Source organism: Gavialis gangeticus, unplaced genomic scaffold, assembly GCF_001723915.1.
Source record: "Gavialis gangeticus isolate Ggan-Ray unplaced genomic scaffold, GavGan_comp1, whole genome shotgun sequence".
Taxonomy (NCBI): Eukaryota; Metazoa; Chordata; order Crocodylia; family Gavialidae; genus Gavialis; species Gavialis gangeticus.
This window is the reverse complement of record NW_017729000.1, coordinates 22,825,619-22,843,517: the sequence shown is the minus strand read 5'-3', so window position 1 is coordinate 22,843,517 and position 17,899 is coordinate 22,825,619. Positions and strand designations below refer to the sequence as shown.

At 44.6% G+C, this 17,899-nt stretch overlaps 1 protein-coding gene and 1 long non-coding RNA gene across 3 annotated transcripts in view; both read right to left on the bottom strand.

The window, feature by feature from the left end:
• NEURL1B (neuralized E3 ubiquitin protein ligase 1B) overlaps positions 1–17,899 on the bottom strand; it is a 253,871-nt gene that overhangs the window by 156,392 nt on the left and 79,580 nt on the right. The gene's annotated exons all lie outside the window — the stretch shown is intronic.
• Positions 1–17,899, bottom strand: part of LOC109290044 — a 91,276-nt gene that overhangs the window by 49,270 nt on the left and 24,107 nt on the right. Inside the window, exon 3 of the long non-coding RNA XR_002095501.1 lies at positions 783–788. This is a non-coding gene — a long non-coding RNA (uncharacterized LOC109290044). The remainder of the gene's footprint in view (positions 1–782; positions 789–17,899) is intronic.

Genomic DNA, 17,899 nt, shown 5'->3' with positions numbered 1-17,899 from the left:
ATGATCTGCTCAGGTCCCTTCCGACCCTACCAACTATGAAACTATGATATCCTACTGGCACAGGGCAAGCTCTCTCTGTCACAGGACCAAAGCAAAGCAGTCATTTAAAAACATAGGATTATTGTCATCGTCCTCATCAGTGATCCCTCACAGTCAAGGATGATCATTCCCATGGGTCAAGTAAAGGTTTACAATATAGTGGGGCTTAATCCATTACTGCCCCATCTTGCACTCTCGATTAGCAGCTTAGTTCTCTCTCCTCTCTGTCATGTTGCTTTGCTTTACTAAAGCCTGTTTTTTATGACATTCACAAAAGACTCTAATACATGACAAAATGATAATTTCTGATATGGAAATCACAAAAAATGCTAAACTGCTGAAAAAGGTTCTGCATAAGCCCATTAGCAGAGAACAAAGGATTAACACTCAGATGGATTTGGACATTAAGTGTAATTGGGAATAATTAGCATGCCACGTATGTAACTGGGAGGAGAGTGGCTAGAACGTGTCAAACGCTACAGGGTACATCTTACTTTGATTTCACCTCAATATTAAATTAAAATCCAATAGTGCCTGATTTATGGTTTTTTAAGTGATTTATTCAATTCATTTTGTAGTTTAATAAGCCATCATCTGCCCTGGGGAGCCAAAAGCCTTTTTTCCCAGACAAATTAAATCTCTTCAGATTCTCAGCAGTGGTTGCTACAGCTACAAAAGCATAGTTAAGTAAATTAAGGACCATGCAGTCAAGCAAACATGGAAGGGGTTAATTGATGAATGACCTTACTCTAGGCAAACACATCCAAGTACCCCACTTTTCATGTGTTCACTTAGTTTAATTCATTCCTACAATTCACAGCTTTCAAGAGACCATTTGTCATCTCATTTTATTAATTACTAACTAAAGGAACCTCAGCCATCCAAGGATTTCTTTGCTCTGGCCCTAGGTAATACCAGCAATGCAGAGATGCTCAGTATCAGCAGGTTCCAGCACACTGCTCCCTCAATCCCTTGATTTCCAGATATCCCATTACGTCCATCTTACCAACCGTATTCATCAGCTTCCCCAATAGGGAGGTGAGGCACAGAAGTTACGCCAACAGGCAACAAAGGCAGGTAAGCGACTTGCATGAAGTGGTACGAAAGTCTCTGGAAAACCAGGGAACAAGCTCCAGACCTCAAGGGTCAAGGCAATGCTCTAACCATCTACCCTTTCTCAAGGAAATACCAGGCATGTTTCCTTACTAAGCAAACTTGAACCCTCAACTCAAGGAAAAAAAAAGGCAACTCCCACTGGGTTTGGGATGATTTTTGGCTTGGACTACACTTTTCATCTCCCGTGCAGCCACAGCTAATATTTCTTTAGCATGTTATCTTTACAGCCAGGAAGTGGGTCTTTCCATCTGGACAATGTCAGTTTCTTGGCTAATTCAACCTAAATGTTAACAAATCCATGCTGCTGCTTTTGTTTCTTCTCCTCAGGGATACTTGGAATTTTTATTTTTCTTTATAACTGCTAGAGAAAATATCTTTTACAAGCCCCTGTGAGCTAGTAGAATAAGTCTAATAGAACAAGAAAAAAAAAACCAGCTCACCAGGCTTTGAGATTATCTGTGCAGGACAGAAAAAAGAAAATAAGAGATAGGAAGGCAACCACATAATGCATACACAGCTTCACAACTTCAAAGATGCTCTTACCGATAACGTTTCAAGGAAACGCACACATATATACACACGCATGCACGCAGATATTCTTGTTCAATGAGGGAGACATGGCATAGCAAGAATAACATGATGCTGATAAGAAAGAAAAATAGGGAGGCTAAGCAATTTTGAGAGATAAAGCATCATTCAGATCAGTTTGGGCCCTGGCCTCATGCTGTCTCATCTGCAGCTGATAGAGATGTCCCAGTGAAATGAACCACCCCTCCGGTGTTTATGGCCCACTCGCAATACCACAATCAATGGGCAATAGTTATAATCACCCTATAACAGGGGACGACAGAAAAGGGAGACATATTAGTAGATCTCCCACCTGATCCTGGATTATGCACTTGCTCCAATTGCACAATGGATTTGTTTCAGTTAGATGGAGAAGTGTGTCCAAATCACTAGGGCTGCCACTATTTTCTTTAAGAAACGTGTTCTTAGAACTCTTATGAGCAGGAAGATTTTCTCCTTGTTATTCAGCTGTTTCATTTAATTTCTCTTGATTCTCCTCCCTTTGAGCCTTCCCTGAATAATTCTTCCCCCTCCAGAGTCCATGTTCAACTGTGCCAATACCAAACCAGAACAGTGTCACTAAAGCCAACAGAACTGCTCTATGATTCACATTACCATCACTAACCAGTTCTAGCCCTTGCTTTTAACATTAGCAGCAATTTTCATCTCCCCAATACTTGCCCTTAGCTAGAAGGCTCTTATGTGCTTCCCAGCCTTTTCATGCCTTCTGTCCTAGACACTCAGGGACCTCTGATGCACAAACCATAATTCTCATTCCCCTGCCAAGCAGCGACTAAGTAGTTTAAAGAGAAGTTTTCCAATATAAACACTAAGTATCAGATAAAGCCATAAAAGCCAGGAAACTCAGTCAAGGATGCCTCTTTGTCTTCAGTCTTGGAAGAAAGATGGGGGCAGAGATTGGAGTGGGGGGCTGGGGAGGTAGAAGGTTTTTACTCTAAAGTGACCCAGAACAAGTTGGTTTTGGACATTTCAGCTGACTCAAAGCAATGTTCTAGTGTTGGGGGCGGGGGGGTCCCTTCCCTTCCCTTCCCTTCCCTTCCCCAAGGAAAGTGGATCCACTTTAACAGAAGAGACTGATAGCAACACACCCCAAAGTTGTCGAGACTAGAGGCTCTCCCCTAGAAAATAAGACATATCCGTTCAAATCCTCTCCGGCACTAGAGGAAGGTGAATGTTGGTTTCCCCCATGCTGGACATATACCCAAATGGTGAGGTGACTTAATGAAAAGGGTACTTTTAAAGTGGCCCCGTTGTTTCCTAAACTTGAATTAACAAGTGCTCCCAAACACCACATTCTAGGTTGGTTTGGGTTCGTCTGTGTGCTCATGAGGGGCATCTGCTTTGATCAAAACTATTTGGCAAATTTAGGTCAAATATCTGAAAACGCTATTTTTTTGGTGAATAAAATTAAATCATGGGAGAAAATCCCAACCACCTCTATGCAGAGTTGGTCTTCTCTAACAGAAGTGTTCAGATTCAGGTGTGATCTGATACAACTAGGTACCTGCCATCTACATCCTGACAAAACACCAGGGAAGTTCAAGAGAATCTGAATTCCCCTGACGTTTATGGAATTAGGCCCATCAAAATGTCCTTTTCATGATCTCTTTAATATTCACATAAAATCGGGCAAATAAACTCAAATAGTGAAGGGAACGTGCGTTACTTGGAGCAGATGGGACAGGATGTTTAGCTAGGGAAATTCAGCCTTTACAGAGATGCCTATATTTTCACAAGATGAGAATCAGCACCACTTAACAGGAAAAAAGCCCATCTTTGGCCAGGATATCATTCTTGCCAGGGGAGAGCGTATAACCAGCTGGCTCCAGCTGCTAACACGTGATAGCCAGCAGGACCCATATCGCCTGTATAGGCCACCAGTAAATACAGTGGCCTGGGGACACTGGACTGCACAGATCTGACAGATACAGAAGTAAAGAGAAGTTTGCATTAAAAGACCCCTTGGCACTTGCAAGACTGGGGTCTTAGTCCAGTCAAATTTCAACTCAGTATCTGGTTATCAGCCAACTTAAAGTTCCAAGGTAGATTGAAATGGAAATGGTTTTCATTCATATTGGAGACACTTATGTAGTTGTTGCTGTGCTGTGCAAAATGGATTCTACTTTCTACTATGGAGGAGGCTGCATTGGAATGATGAAGCAATTCCTTTTGTTTGCAGGGAGCCTGGAGATCTTTCGGAAGGAAAAAAGTCCGGCATATGGTCATTTTCACTGCATGTTGCAGAGGGTGTCAGGAAGATCACCCGTCTCCAAGCTGCTGGGGCCACACCTCAAGTGACCCAACTTAGAGGTAAAATCACATGCCATACTCTCCTCCATCCTAAAGAGGCCAGAAATAAAGGAAAGGTTAAGGGGCCAGAAGCAAAATGGAAGTCAGAGCTCACTCCATGGAAGCCAAGGAAGAGACAAGTGATATAAAATATCAGATGGATCAAGACCATGGCAAAACCAACAACCAGTTTTCCATGTGGATAAAGAAAAAAGACCAATCGCTGGCTGACACATCCACTCAGGCTTACTCCCATTAGCTGGACAATAGTCCCTGCCCAAAAAGCAAATTCCTCCCCTATGTTCATGCCATTCATGATTTCACCCATCATTTTGGAGGGACAATGTGCCCATAATATAACAGATACTAGAAGGTGGTTGGTGACACTCTGCTACCCTGTACAGATCTGGTTAGATAAGGCTTTTCTTTCATAGTTTCAGATTATCTGCATATTTATTCATTTTTGAATTGCTTTAATACTTAAGGTAGGGGCATGAACATTACATTCAATTGTGCCTTACTTATTTTGCCCCAGATCACAGCCACCTACTCTCCCCTGTTCTGTTAGTCACTGTGGACTCAACGATACCCAGACAATCCTTATTTAAAACTAATTCAGATGGCATGTGTGCTCATCTAGCCCACATAGTCCAATTGCTGAAACACCGTACAACCCTTCTGCCGGCCACCGGCTGGCAGCAACAAGGGCCAGGTGCAAATTCTGGGGTACCCAATAAGTTCCCACTGTGGCTTGAGCCCCCAGCCAGAAATCTGGGATCAGTAAATTTGGCTGAGGTGTCCTGCATAAACAAAACCTCCTCCTCGTAAACAGTGTAAACACAAGGATAGATTTATTACAGAAAATAAAAGGCAAGGAAAACAAAAGGAAAGCACCAAATACAATTTAAAACACTAATGAACCGCACTAAAATGTGTCAGGTTTTCAGCCCCGGTCCAAAGTGCACCAGGTCTCACTCTGGCCCAAAGCGCGCCAGCAACACTGCCAGACTCCCATCCTGGTCAGTGCGCTCCAGGGCAGTGGTTCTCAACTGGGGGTTCGCAGCTCCCTGGGGGGCTGCAAGCAGGTTTCAGCAGGGTCAGCCTGGCCCAGCCTGGTGTGGGAAGGAGCCGCCTCAGCCCCCCGGGGCTGAGATGAGTCCCGAGGAAGGGGTGGGGTGGGGCCAACCTGCCCACCCGACCCCACATCCTCCATCTTGTGGGCAGTGCGGCAGGCGGGTGTGCGACGCTCCATGCTGCTGCTCAGCTGAGTGGGGTCCCGGGGCTCCCTGCCGCTCAGCCCTGCCCACAGCACCCAGAGCCATGTGGGCTGGACTGGGGTGCTGGGCTGGTTCCTCTCCCAGACCACGGAGGTTTTATAGCATGCAGGGGGGACACGGCAGTCAGGAAGAAAAAGGTTGAGAACTCCTGCTCTAGGGATTAATAAATACCTCCATGGTATTATCCCACCCGAAACCCAGAAAACAAGAAGGGAAAGAAGAGGGTGACACTAGGGGTCTCAAGCCCCAAGACAGACTTTCTCTTCCTGTACCTAAGGCTTTCCCTTCACATAGCTTCAGCTGGCTTCTGCAGTGAAGTGGGGAGGGAGATCCCCGCCATGGGAGAAGTTTCTCTGGCTCCCCATTTAGCTTCATAGCTTTCAGCAGCAGCCCCAGGAGAAGAAGAGAGAGCCTTGAATCTAGTTGTGAGGTTTCTGTGTTCCTGGTGTGACATCATGCAAGCTTTTGCAAACAGGGCTTACCTTACCCCAGCTTTTCTCTCAACCAATTTAAACAGAACACTGCTCAGTTTAGCCAGTTAGGCTCGGGGTCTGATCTCCCCATCTTTAAACAGGACTAAAACTAGCTTTTGTTTATGGTCCACGGCAGGGACTATTCCCAGACAACAGGCCTAACAAAAGCCACAGGTATTTGCCTACGTGCAGTATGTTCTGTCTCTTTCCAACTTGCCAAGCCGGGGAGAGAAAACAAGATACTCAATTATAGGAAACATGGTACATACAGTACAGCAGAAAAAAAATATACATACAATCATATTTAACTAAAGTCATACACAACAACACACTATGCAATACAAAATGGCTTGTACATTTTGTGTGGGTTACAACTGCAACACAGTTATAGGAAAAACTGCCTACAAAGAGCAAGTAGGGAGGATGACAGTGCTAACCGTAGCATTTCCAGCTTCCACTGAAAAATTGGGAGATGCACATCCATGCCAGACTTACAGGCATGAACTGAGGGGGAAGGAGAGAATTGTCACAAGAAGCAAAATTACTCAAAACTTAGGGAGTCTTTTCCCCAATTGTCCAAACCACAACCAAATGCAGTTGTATCACTTCTGCATGTTTCAGAGAAATATTGTCAGAAATCCTCCTGTGATACAAATATGTCCACTCAAACCCATAAACACAGCATGGATTGGGGAAAAGTTCTTTGATTTCTGTTAAGTCCATTGTGACAGAACATCCCAAACCAGATCTCCACCCAAATGGGAAGGGGGGTTAATAGTTCCCCTTGCCCAAAACAATGCTAGCAGTTTGCTGACTTCCTCCTCCTAACAAAGAAAGGCAAGAAGTCCAAAAAGCAAATGCACGGCAGCCTATCAGGCTGTCTAGACAGCTGCACACAAAAAAGTCCCTTCATTGAAGTTGCTGAAATAGGACTCGGTGGCTCATTAGGCTTTTCTTCTAAAAATAGTGACTGTATTTTTAGTAACAACCCAAACAAATGACATCTTTGTATGTGTTACAGGTGCCTGTTGTGAATAATGGGAAAGAGATGGGAATCTGAACTTTAGATGCCAGCTAAGCAGCCTCACAACTCTCAAACAGAGCAGGACTCACCCAGCTCTGGGACCCCTTTTACAACTTACTGCTGGGATTTCCCTTGAAAGATTCCCAAGCCCAGAAACAAACCCAAAAACCATGACAGCCATTGACCTGTAAATTAATACTTGCTATTATTGGTATAATAGAAGCCCTCCACCCAAAATGATGTCTCTGTACTACCAGGCATTTTATACATGCATAGTAAGAGATCATCTGTAATTGTAGAATCATAGAAATGTAAGGTTGGAAGGAACCTCAGGTGTCCCTCAAAGATAGTCCTCAAAGCAGGACCATCCGCAACTAGATCATTCCAGCCAGGGCTTTGTCGAGCCAGGTCTTAAATCCCTCTAAGGATGGAGATGCCACCACTTCTAGGTAGCCCACTCCAGTGCTTTACCACCCTCTTAGCAAGAGAGTTTTTCCTAATATCTAACTTAAACTTCCATTGCTGCAACTAAAGACCATTGGGTCCTTGTTTGGTCCTCTACCACCACGGAGGAAAGTCTAGCTCCATCCTCTTTAGAACCCCTCCGTCAAGTAGTTGAAGGCTACTTTTAAATCCTTGCTCTCCATTTTTCTTCTGCAGACTAAACAAGCCCCGTTTCCTCAGCCTCTCCTCATAAGTCATCTGCCCCAACCACCTAACCATTTCTGTTGCCCTCCAATGAACTCTCTCCAACTTGTCCACATCCTTTTTGTAGTGGGGAGCTAAATCTGCACACAATACCGCAAATGTGGCCTCACCACTACATAGTAGAGGGGCATAATTACTTCCTTTAATCTGCCAGCAACATTCCTACCAATGCAGCCCAGTATGCTGTTAGCCTTCTTGGCAACAAGGGCACACTGTTGCCTCATATTCACCTTATTGTCCACTGTAACCCCCACGTCCTTTTCTGCAGAGCTGCTGCCCAGCCAGTTCGTCCCAAGCCTGTACTGGTGCATGGGATTGTTCTGTCCTAAGTGCAGGACTTTGCACTTGTCCTTGTTGAACCTCATGAGATTTCTTTTGGCCCAATCCTCCAACTTGTCTAGGTCACTCTGAATCCTAGCTCTACCCTCCATTACATCTCCTACTCCCTCCAGCCTTGGTGTCATCTGCAAACTTGCTGAAGGTGCACTGTATGCTGTACACCACATCTACTGGCCTCCCAGCATCCACAGAGTCAGTCACCTCATCCTAGAAGGCAATCAGGTCAGTCAGGCATGACTTCCCCTTGGTGAATCCATGCTGACTGTTCCTAATCACCACCTTCTTCAAGTGCTTAGAAATGGATTCCTTGAGGACTTGCTACATGATTTTTCCAGGGACTGAGGTAAGGCTGACAGGTCTGTAGTTCTCTGGATACTCCTTCTTCCCTCTCTTACGAAGGGGCCCTATATTTTCCCTTTTCCAATCATCCGGGACCTCTCCCAATCAACATGAGTTTTCAAAGATAAATGCCAGTGGCTCTGAAATCCCATCAGCCAACTCCCTCAGCACCCGCAGGTGCATCCCGTCTGGCCCTATGCACTTGTTCAGTCCCAAACCTGTTCTTTTGCCACTGTTGGCTGCTCACCTCTTCCCCAAACTTTGCTGCCAGGTGCAATAGTCTGGGAGCTGACCTTGCCTGTGAAAACTGAGGTGAAAACGTCACTGAGTACTTCAGCCTTTTCCATATCATCTGTCACTAGGTTGCCTCCCCCATTCAGTAAAGGACCCACACTTTTCCTGATCTTACTCCTGCTTCTGACATACTTGTAGAAACCCTTCTCGTTACCCTTCACATCCCTTGCTAGCTGCAACTCCAGTTGCACTTTGGCCTTCCTGTCTTCATCCCTGCATGCCTAAGAAATGCTCTTATAGTCCTCTCTAGTTGTTTGTCCAAGTTTCCACTTTTTGTCAGCTTCCTTTTTTGTGTTTAAGCTCACCAAAATCTTCTCTGCTAAGCCAAGTTGGTCACTTGCTATATTTGCTATTCTTCCTGCACATCAGGATGGTTTGTTCCTGCACCCTCACTTAGGTTTCTTTAAAATACACCCAGTTCTCCTGGACTCCTTTCCCCCTCAGACTGGCCTCCCAAGGGATCCTATCCATCAGTTCCCTGAGAGTCAAAGTCTGCTTTTCTGAAGTCCAGGGTCCATACTCTACTGCTCTCCTTTCTTCCTTTTGTCAGGATCCTGAACTCAATCCTCTCATGGTCACTGCTGCCCAAGTTGCCATCCACTGCTACATTCTCCACCAGTTCTTCCATTTGCAAGCAGCAGGTCAAGAAGAGCATGGCCACTGTTGGTCTCTCCAACACTTGCACCAAGAAGTTGGTCTCCAATGCTCTCCAGAAACTTCCTAGATTGACTGAGCACTGCTGTATTGCTTTCCCAGCAGATGTCAAGGTGACTGAAGTACCCCATGAGAACCAGGACCTGTGTTGTGGAAGCTTCCACTAGTTGTCCGAAGAAAACCTCATCTACCTCATTCTTCTGGTCTGGTGGTCTATAGCAGTCACCCACCATAACATCACCCTTCTTGCTTTTCCCTCTAACCTTGACCCAGAGGCTTTCTTTACCCCAGAGAGCTTTTCATTTAATACTTCCTTGGTCCAAATTGCTTCATTCTTTCCATTTTACAGAAGCTGACACACATGCTATGTGCCTTGCCCAAGGTCACACACAATGTCTGTGACAGAGCTGGAAATTAAAACTATTATTCATATTTCTCAATCATATTGGAGAGGAATTATTGAGAATGCAGAGACCTAAAGGCAAGGTCAGAAGAAAAAAGCTCTAGAGTGGAACAGCTCAGGAAGGGAAGGAAGACTCAGCTAGGGGACTTACTTAATTGGGATGTAAACTAGCATGCATTTATGAATCAGCAATCACAGCGGAGAAGCCAATTATATATGGTTTCTGCAGGTTATTATATATTTAAGTTTTGAAATGATTTGCTAGGGGATGGGAGATGGTGAGAACAATCACTGGTCCAAGAAAGCAAATACGACCATGAATATCATTAAAGTTCATGATGAATATTGGGACACAGAAGAGAGGCCGGGTAATCTTGTATCCATTGAACAAGCCACATGAACCTGCTAATACCAAAGATGACTTTGGAATGTCAATGCAAGGAACCTAACACCCTGAGTGACTTTGAAATAAAGGTACATAAGCAATGAGTCACAGCACAGGGGGAGGGGAATGGGAGTGGGAGGGAGTGGAAAAAGGGAGACAGTGCAGCCTGCTGAACATAGGCCCAACAGCTGTTCTCAAATGGTTTCCATTGCAAAGGGCACTGTTCTGCATTATCAGTGAGGTACAAATTTCCATGTACATCTAATGAGAAACACTGCTGTGCTACCCATTTGTCTAGTTTGGTTCTGGCAACATTCCTATGTTAGAAATCCCATAGTTCACATAAGAAGTGTATTCACCCTGCTGTTTAATCTGTCTTCACTCGAGGAGATGAACGCCATGTATAAACAGACAGCACTGGATATAAACAGCCTCCAGACCTATGCACGGCAAGAATTAACCAGTGCTCAGTGTGTGTTTTTTGGGAGGGAAGTTGTTTGTTTACTACAGTTCATCAAACTGTAAGTGCAGCAAAATCCAAAACTCAGGCTGGATGCCATCCCCAGAGATAAACCCTGACCAGGGGCGTGCTGACAGAGGTAGACAAGCAGGAGACAGGATACTTTGCTGTTTGTTGTGGTTGGCAGGTGAGCAAAGATTTCACTCATAAAAGTGGAAAAAATAAAAAAAAGAGTGATCCATTCTCATTTGTGGAACGTAATATCAAAGGGTCAGGAAAATAGCTATGTAAGGCACTGCATGCTGGAGGGACCAGTAGGCACCTCCAGCATACCCTGAACAATAGCACTGAAATAAGGATCACATTCCTATGTCACAGCTCAATGCTGTGAAGTGGTAAATGCTTCCTGAGAGGATCCCACTAACTTTTGTGGCATTTAAGGGCAAGAGAACTGGAGGACGCCAGGGTTGGATCCCTGCAGCTATAGCAGATGCATGGGGCTGAGCTAACAGACATACTACATTCTTCTGGAAGTTGCATCAATTGTTGCATTTGGCTTTACCCATAATAGTAAGCAATACATGATCCAGAACTGGATCTTGGGATGAAATTTTGCCACGTTGAGAGACCTGTTTTGCCCACCAGGCAAAAGGAGCTCTTGGCAACTCTCTGACAATCAGTCATAGGATGATACTTGTTCCTTTAACTCACAGCCCCTTCTGGAACCTCATCACAGAACTGAATTGCACACAGAGCCAAGTTTCTCATGTTCACTTGGTCAAGATGTTTCTCATAAAGAAATGACAAGGGAGTGGGGGAGGAAGATCATGTTTTCCTGTTCATTACTTATAGGATTTACAATCTTAAATGAAGACAACCCTCCTCTGCCTCCATGAGATTTCATTATAATAAGAGCATTCTCTCTCACTCTCTCTGATTTGATTTTGTAGAGTTAACATTAACTTCCCCCAAAATTGAGAGTTCAAGGTATAAAACAGAATCCCACTAGAGAAAAAACAAAACCAAACACCCATACATCCAACTCTGAGCAAAATCATTTGTGTTCCCAGGACATCAACAGGACACATTGAGGCAAACACTGCTGCTTTAATCACAGGAAGGTTCCCCTTCAATTTAAGCGGCAGGTTGGATGTCCAAGGAAATAAGCAAGGCGCTCATCGCTCTTCTCATGCATTCACTGGAGCTGTTGGGAACATTTAGGATTCAAGGGAAAACCAGACAAGCCAATGACATATTAAAGTGATTAACTGTGTGGGTGGGTGGGCGTACATTCATGCGTGTGGGTGGATGCACACGTGTGTGAGGCTGGAGGCCCAAGTGACTGGTATTCTGCAAGACTCCTGGAGTTTTCCTTCCTCCCTTTTGTGTCAGTGAAATGTAACGCTGTGAGCAGCAGCCCCAGAAACTGATGTCAGGCAAAAAAAGTGAAGCAAGGACTTCAGGCTTTGGAGATGTGCAGGTTTCAGTTGGATCACACTCTTCATCACTGATGGTGACCCCTTTGCTAAGACGACTCCTCAGGGAACAGTCAGTAACAAATTCTTTCAAGGCATCTGATCTATATCTGTTTACAAATTAGCCATTGGGGAAGGGGGGAAGGAATCAGCCTTAGAGTGGGTGCATGGGTGGCCAGGTTCCGGTTTTTAGAGTTACCTGTTGTCCTATGTCATGTCATTTTGCATTTTGTTAGCTTCACCCTCCTTGGGCTGCAACCTGACAATGAATCCCCTCAAAAGAGATAAATTGAAAAGTAGGGCTATTCTGTGTATCCTGCATCCAAACTAATCACCAAGTGCACAGAATGTACTGTGCTGTTATTGATTTGTTCCCAAGTGTCTCCAAACAGCCTTCAAGAAAACAAAGATGGAATAAAGAGAACCCAGGGAGATGATAGAATGAATAAATTATGTACACAGTCTTCTCTATTCAGCTCCCTGTCTCCAACAAGGAAGAGATACTACGCTGTTACCTGAGCAAATACACACAACAAGGCATATGGCTATAGCAGATGCCCAAGGCATTGGGCGTGTTGCAGGAGGTATGCAGTGAGGACAGAGTGTCTTGAGCCTCTCTGAGAAATGCAAATATGTAGCCTGATTCCAAGTGTTTCTGTTTGGACTGACAGGTTGCAAGGCACCGTGTGCTTGTTCAACATACCCTCACATCAAAAATTGTCTTCAGTGATTAGAGAGAGTGACTGAGGGCAAAAGGACACCTGGTCCTCTTGCAAGCTCAGCCCGGAACCCAATCTCTTTGGGATCTTAAAAGTTTTCTACACCTCCACTTTCCTATCTGTAAGACAGAGGCAACTGGGTTTTTTGGAGGCACCAAAAGAGCCATGCTGGAAAGGTGATATTAAAAGGTCAAACATTCTTTTTAAAAAGGTGACTCTAAGCATCAGAGTTACTCCTGGCAAACTCTTCATGTCCATGCACCAGGCAAGACCTTTCTGAAGAGGATGCAAGTCTTTAAAACTAGAAGCGATACCCACACGTCACAGTTATATCCAAGGAAATTGGTGAGTCGATTTGCTAATACCAGTTTGGATGACCCAGATCTGCTGCAGATAGACAGAGATTAGTGCTAGTGGGAGTTAAAGCTCCATTAAGAGAGCATATCATCATGGGATTTGAAAGGGTTTTTATTTTATTGCAGTCTTACAGATAAGAGAAGATGGCAAACTATTGCAAACAAAGATTCATTCACTATCACAGCAGCAAATGTGCTCTCCCTGCATCTAGCAGTACTAAAAAGGATTGTTTCATCACAATTTTTCAAGCTACGTTTTAATGGCCTAACAAAGCTGACGTGTTCAGAAACTTGTGCACGTCAGACCCCTTGTCAAATCTTTTCATAAATACATATGACAAGGTACTGGACCCATCTGCCACTTATAGAACAGTATGCACCTCAAGGAAGAGAAAACTCACTTTAGCCTCTGAATGTCCAGCCAGCCCATAAGCTACAGCATAAGATTTTTTTTACATTCATATTGTCTGAAGGTTCTTACACAGACTATCACTTTATCGGCCATGAGCCAACAGGGAGGTAGAAGACTGATGAAGACAGGGTTGCAGGGACTGTCATAACCAGCTATAAGAGGATAAATAAACGATCTTAGAACTATGAAGAAAGATAATCTGGGTCCTAATAAACACACTGAAAAGGGAAAATAAGGCATGAGGCAGTTTCCCTTGGCCTGTGCCTGCAGAGATCAGATCTGGACAATTCTGCATCTGAACCCAGTTTACCCTGCACATGTTCTGAACATGAACAGCTGGGTCCAGGCACCACAGTATGTGACAAACCACTACATAATTGCTAGGAAACAGATTCAGCTTATACAGTTGGCTCCTCTCCCAGGAGTCAGCTTAGAGCTACAACTACCCCACTTTGCAGAAGCCCCAAATGGTGCAATTCTGTCTCCATTTTAAAAAGAGGGCAGAGTAAGTGCAGATGGGAGAAAGCAGGCAGTCTTCAGCTGACCTGTTCAGGGCTCTCAGTCTGGATGCAGGTGCTCCACAGAAGCCAACAACCTGTGCTCTGGCTTTGCCAAGAAGTGGGTGGAAAGCTTCGTTTGTTCCACAGGCTGTTATACTTTTTTAAAAAGTAGTGCACTTACTAAATGACAAGCAAGGTTCTCAGCTGATGCAAGTCAACGTGGTTCTGTTGAAGCCGGCGGTGGCACACCAACTCATGACAGCTGCGGATTTGACTCAACGTTTATTACTAAGTTTACGGGTCATAGAATCTTAATTGGAAGACTCTTAGAAATAGTAGCATGGTACTACTTTCTACCCCTTTCACTGCTGAAGACTTTACAGCATTGCAAAGGCACTCAATAAAAGGCTTATTTTATCCACCAGTGAGAAGCAATCACTCCTGCAATGGAAGGAGTCAGGTGTCTAATGGCACATAGCAACACAATACCACAGAAAACAGAGAATGCCACAGGCAGTTGACGATGCACAGAACATTTTTAGGAAACAAGATGCTAGCCTCAGTGTGTCCGGAACAATGCGGTAACATGGCTGCATTATTAATAATGGTGCTGTGGATCTTTGATCCCCAATTGCAGCCAACCCTGGTTTGGGGGAAATTTTCTTCTAGGTGGATTGTAAATGCTCCTAAAACAACGGCTTGCAGAGGAACAGAATCCCATGCAACAAGTGCTTCAGCATCAGTTACAGAGCATTAAAGTCAGCCATTAAGACTCCATTTCTTACCTTGGATGTGGCTGCACTTTCCATTCCTTACTTCATTCCTCAGAGACATTGTGCCGTAAATACCCGTACACCTTCCTGAGCCCTTTATCTTGATAATGCTGCCTTCCATCATGGAAGCCAGAAAAGGATCGAGCAGACCAAGTCCTAACAGTTGGGAGATGCTCAGACAGCTGCACCAGAGACCTGTGATGGTTTCAACTCTAAGCCACTAGAACAGTGCCTTCTGCCTCGCTGGTTACTAAGGCGGCAGTATTCCTAGAGAAATTCATGGGTTGAGTATCCAGGCTCTCCTCTGAGAAACCCAACCTGAGAACAAGAGTTTCAGATTCCTCAGGGAAAGAAATGGCACTTGGCTACCATCTGGACACACAGGGATCAATTACGATTCTGCCAGGTGTCTGTGTATTCATTACCCATCTCTTCCAGAGCCAGAATAATGGCAGAAGGCTTTCTGCACCAGGTGATCATTAATAATGCAGACATGCCTGGTTCAATCTCACTTAACTGCCTCAAATACTTGTCACTCTCCATCTCTTTAATCCTTAGGCAGCGGTTTCTTGATGTTTAAGTATTAACATCCCTCAATAACCCTAGCATGACTCCTTTGCAATGTGGCTTTGGATGAACAGATAAAAATTGTAATACAATACTGAAAATGGGGAAATTGAACCTCAGAGAAGTTAAACAACTTCCCCTCCACAAAGCAGTTCTGTTCCAGAGCCAAAGCTTCAGTCAAGACTAGACCCCAGGTTTCTTGACACTCTACTACAGTGTCCTGGCCACAGGATAAAGTTTGCTACCAACACATTTGTCAGTCAAGCCAGTGGGCCACATTTTCTGCTAGTACAAATAAAGCAGCTCTACTGAAGTGCCTGGAGTTTGCCAAATTTACCCTAACATACCCAAGCATAGTGTAACTCAGTACTCGATCGATTAGATACTTACCTCTACCTGCAAACACATTCTTAACCATTTAGTATCCAATTAATAGAACAGATGGAATATTTCCTTCTTCAGACAACTGATGCCATTCTTCACACTGAAATCAAATATAACTGAAGACTCAAATTTTCTTTAGCCACAGAATAGTTTCCCTCAGGTCACAATAGGAGAATTACCCCAGTATCGTCACATAAATGTGATGCAAGCCTGACTTCCACCTCCGAGATGATTCACAGCCACTTTGATAAGGCTACCAAAAAGGCTGCCCATTGAAGAGCTATGGTAGACACACATTTTTCTGCTAGGGACACCACTGAAAAGCAAACTGATTTCACAGAGACCAGTGAACAAGTATCATTAACTGGTGAGAAGTTTCAGTCACAGCTGTCCAGGTGTGAATTAGAACCACTCAGAGGTGAACAGCTCCACATTCATCTTGTGGTCCGGTTTTGCAGTGCAGGCACTTGGACATCATCAGTGGGGAGGATCAGGAAATAAGACAGAGTAAATAGTCTCTGAAGGCCCCCAATCAACGCAGGAGATGACTTCATCTCTAAACAAACAGGTTCACAGTTGCTATACTCATTGTGCATTACTCAAGTTAGCTTTTCTGGTATATTTAGAACAAGTCCTCAACTGTGAAGCATCTACATATCCAGACAAGACAGGGATCCTAAATTTTAATCCCTTCTGTCAACTCATTCACAGACCTTAAGCACCTCACCTAACTTTGTTTGTTACTCAGTAAGGGCTTCCTATCTCCCAGCAGTCTTTTGAAGATTAATTAGTCAAGGTTAGTAAACGTTAGGATATGAACAGCACTAGGTAAATGCCAAGCATGAATATAACTAGAGTATCTAGCTTGCAATTAAAACTTGTAAGAAACAGCCATTATGCAAAGTGTCCTTAGGAAATAACTTAATGGAGACAACTTAATTTAAAGTGCAGCCGGTATTTGTCTAATTTATAGGCATATGCTTGTAAAACAGGAGGGGGAAAGAATGATGCCTCAGGAACTTGGAATACAAGGAGAAAAAGATATACAGTTAATACGAAATGTCAAGAAGTAAACTATCTACCCAAAGAGTGTTTGTTGAAACATTCTACAGACACTTAGCAACTCCCTGAGGCTTTTGTTCAACACTGACTGCAAGAGAAAGAATGGAGCCATTTTTCTTTTACAGTCAGAGTCAGAAAGTCAAGGGAACGCAGAGGCATTGATTTCAATGTCAGGATGAGGCCCAGATTGGCAGCAAGGAAGTCTGGTTCAAACCCGTGACTGCAGCGGTTGAGAATTGCCTTGAGATCGCCCTAAATGAGGCACCCTATATCCCAGCTGATCTGCCTACAACTGAACTGGGAATAATGGACTTCACAAAACAATGCAAAATGTTTTACGTAGATGGGGTGGAGAGGAGGGAAGCACTATAAATCTTAAGAAGCACATAAGGGTAGAGAATAGCTAAGTATATAGGACAGACAGCGCTTATTTACTGACATGTTGGACAGGAAAAGAACCAGCTAAATCAGATGATACCAAGCAAGCCTTCCCTGCATTGCTAGCACTGCTGGCCTTGAACATGTCTCTCTCACTTACTTGCTCTTGCACGTTCTAAACCCAGAAACGGAGGTAGTTAGGCCAAAGGACGTGGTCATCATGGGTGACCTGAACTTTCCAGACATCTGCTGGGAAGAGCAGTCAGCCAGATCTGACCTCTCACATAGGTTCCTAGATGAGATACAGGACCTCCATCTAACCCAGGAGGTGCACAGCCCCACCAAGGGAGATGCCTTGTTGGATCTGGTCCTGACCACAGGAGATGACCTGGTGAGGGGGCTGCGGGTGCTCAACCACCTGGGCGACAGTGATCATCACCTGCTGGAATTCACCATCCAGTGCAAGGTGGTGAAGGTCTGCAGCGAGGCAGCAGCCCTGGACTTCAGGAGGGCAGATTTCAATGAGCTAAGGAGAATAGTCGGGGAGACACTGAGGTCCCAGAGGGGAGGGGAGCCAGGTGTCCAAGAAGAGTGGTCGTTCCTTAAGGAGACGATCCTCCAAGCCCAAAGGGAGGTAATCCCAACACAGGTCAAAGAGGGCAAGAGGGTGCAAAAGCCCCCATGGCTCACCAAAAGCAACCGGGAATGTCTCAAGGCTAAAAAGGAGGTACACACCCAATGGAAGGGAGGGGCCATCACCAGGGAGGACTATACTGCGGTTGCTCAGGGATGCAGGGGGGCAATCAGGAAGGCCAAGGTGGAGATGGGACTGGGACTAGCTTCCCAGATCAAGGACAACAAGAAGTCCTTTTTTAAATACATAGC